Source organism: Mus pahari, chromosome 9, assembly GCF_900095145.1.
Source record: "Mus pahari chromosome 9, PAHARI_EIJ_v1.1, whole genome shotgun sequence".
Lineage (NCBI taxonomy): Eukaryota > Metazoa > Chordata > Mammalia > Rodentia > Muridae > Mus > Mus pahari.
Genome location: NC_034598.1, coordinates 79,100,216 through 79,103,389, shown reverse-complemented (window position 1 = coordinate 79,103,389; position 3,174 = coordinate 79,100,216).

The window sequence follows — 3,174 nt, the reverse complement described above, 5'->3', positions numbered from 1 at the left end:
AAAAAAAAAAAGAATTAGAGAGCAAATAGCCCAGAGACCTAGGGGAAAACCAAATACCACTGTGCGCCCCCCCCAAAAAAAAAACGTATCAATAAAATGACTCCTAATAAAATTCTGTTATACTCAGATCAGTTCCTTATTCAGCCACCATCAGAGAAGCTTCCTCCTGCAGCAGACAGGAACACATGCAGAAGAAACCAACAGTCATTGCACGGAGAGAAAGTCCTTGGAAACGGGATGTCTCCTTCTAAGCCTCCCTTCAGAGCTCTGGGAGCCCTTCAAAAAAGGGAGACAGGACTGGAAAGATGGCTCAGTGGTTAAGGGCACTGACTGCTCTTCCACAGGTCCTGAGTTCAAATCCCAGCAACCACGTGATGGCTCAAAAAGAGAGACAGAGAGTGTAAGAACAGAGATGGAGTGGAGAACACCAGGAGAACAAAGGTCCCAACTTAGCCGAGCTCATATGAACTCAGAGAGAACGAAGCAGCAAGCACAAGACCTGCATGGGCCGCACAGAGCCTCTGTGTGTCTATTACTGCTTTCAGCTTAGTGTTAGTATGGGACTCCTGGGTGTGTCAACGAGTGGGTCTCTGATTCGTCTGCTTGCTCTTGGGGCTCTTTTCCTTCTGGTAGGTTGCCTTCTCCAGCTGGGATGGGATGGTTTTGTTTCATCTTATATTTTTAGTTTGCCACGTTTGGTTGTTATCTCTTAGAATCCTATTCCCGTCTAGTGAGAGACAGAAAGGAAGTGGATCTGGAGGGAGTTGGGGTGGGGAGGACTGGGAGGAGAAACTGTAATCAGGATGTGTTTTTGAGTGTGTACATAACATACAGATACCTACATGGACTGAATGGTGGGCTCCCCAACTCTGACATCACTCCTAATTCTAAGGACAACTAAATAAAACAACTGAAGTACAATTAGTGTAGCCACTTTCAGAGCATGCTAGCGGGCCTTTAAGTGATGCTTCAAAATGCACGCCTTGGAAAAATTCGAAAGAACAGCATATGCTGGGAGAGACTGCCATGCTTAGAGATTCTGCAGAGAATATCTAGAGAATTCGAGGTGCATTTAAAGGAGATGACACAGTCACAGAATTACCCCACTGCTAAAGAGACATAATATACTCAGTGACAAGAAGCATGGAGAAAGGAGGAAAAAAATCCCACTCTATTTCTCCTCAGTCTCCAAAAGCAACATTATTCAAATGAGTTCTGTAGAATGTTAGATTTCTTTGAGGCAGGATCTCACTGTGCAGCCCAGGATGGCTTTGAATTCATGGCTCCTCCTGCTTTTGCCTGTTAACAATAGGATTAAAGGCAAGTGCCACAACCTCCCCATTCACAACACAATTTGATTTGGCAAGAGAGAGGTTGTCATGAGGGTGAATCATTTGAGAAGCATTGAGGAAACACACTGGTTTCCTTTGAAGGACTCTTTCCAGTAGGTCCCTTATTCTTTAAGACAATATATTGTTCTCTGAAACCCTAAGAGAGGGGAAAGCCTTTATTATAAATCACCTTATATGATAATCACTGACATTTTGGGGGATAGGGAGATGGGTCACTCAGTAAAGTGTTACCCTCAAACATATATACATGTATGCATTTTGGGGGTTGGTCTGGTGCTGCCATGTATTCAAAGGCTAAATTTGGTAACCCAAGATTAGGTTACCCCAAGGCTAGAAAATTGCCACATACACCAGCCTTTGTTATGTAAACCTTGCTCCCCAATTTAAAGTTATTTGGTTAATAAAAGGCTAGAGCCTATGATTAGGCAGTAGAGAGAGGAAGACAAGACTTGAGCAACAAGTGAGGGGGAAGGAGGAGAAAGGAGACTGAGAGAGGAGGAGGCTACCAGGAGAGGAGATGGACTGCAAGCTTGTGGCCAGGGCAAGTAGACCCTGAGGACAGGCTGATGGAACCAAAATAACCTTGGTGAGACTCAAACAGCCAGTGACCAGGGACATGTGGATGGGCTGTAAGTTAGGATAGCTCAGAACCTGTCCAACCTAGGCTTATAGCTTGTAAGTAAAATACCAGGATTTTGTGTCTTTTATACAAACTAACTAGAATAAATAATTAATTTTACATCCGTACCCTACCCCCCAAAATAACACTTTTCATCAGGAAGCATTTTGTAGATTCTATTTGGAACACCTTTGGAAGCCATACTCAGGAAAGGGGAGGATGTTCTGTTTTTTGACAGAAAAAGTTTCCGAACTCAGTGAAAATCTACATAAAGTATGCAAAGAGAGGGCTTTTTGGAACACCAGCAGTCAAAGGTGAGCAGCTTGGAGAGTTAAACTGGGTTCTCATTGAGTCAAGATGATTTTCCTATTGAAGCAGCAGAAACTTAGACACCTGGCGTTTAACGGAAAAAGTGAGTCTACTGGGGGCCTTCCACCAGGGTGAAAGAAGAGAGTCATACATAGGCTAGCTATCTGGGCACCCCTTAGACCAGTCAAGATAATACACAAAATTAACAGTTGTAATGTAGTGCCTAAAATAAAATGGAATATGTTAGTAAGAGAAAAATGGTGATTAAAAAAAATCACTAAACTCCTACTACATGGTCATGAAAAATAAGTATGTCCAATTAATTCAGTTGCCTGGGGAAGCAAAGGTCAGAGGTGGTTTTGGGGAACTATAGCATTGACTCATTATGTTTCTCTCATCTCATCTGCTTATCTTTATAATTCCATTACCAGCCAGGAAATATAAGGCATGGTACCCAGTTCGTTACCTTTAGTGGTTGGGTCTTAGGACAAAATATACACTTGTTTTGCTCACTGTTTTATTGCTGTGAAGGGACACTACAGACAAAGGCACCTCTTATAAAAGAAAGCATTTACTTGGGGACTGGCTTACAGTTTTGAAGGCTTAGTCTGTTATCATGACTGAGAGCATGGAAGCACACAGGCATAGTGATGGAGAGTGGCTGAGCGCTACATCCAGAGCTGAGTGAGACCCTGGTCCTGCGGTGAGCTTTTAAAGCCCAGCCCTGTGATGATGCACCTTCTCCAACAAGGCCACACACCCTAACCTTTCTAATCTTTTCAAACAGTTCTATTCCCCAGTACCTTAACTATTCAAATATAGAAGCCTAGGAGGGCCATTCTTATTCAAACTGCCACAACTCTTTAATATGGCCTTTAAGGTCCCATGGTATCC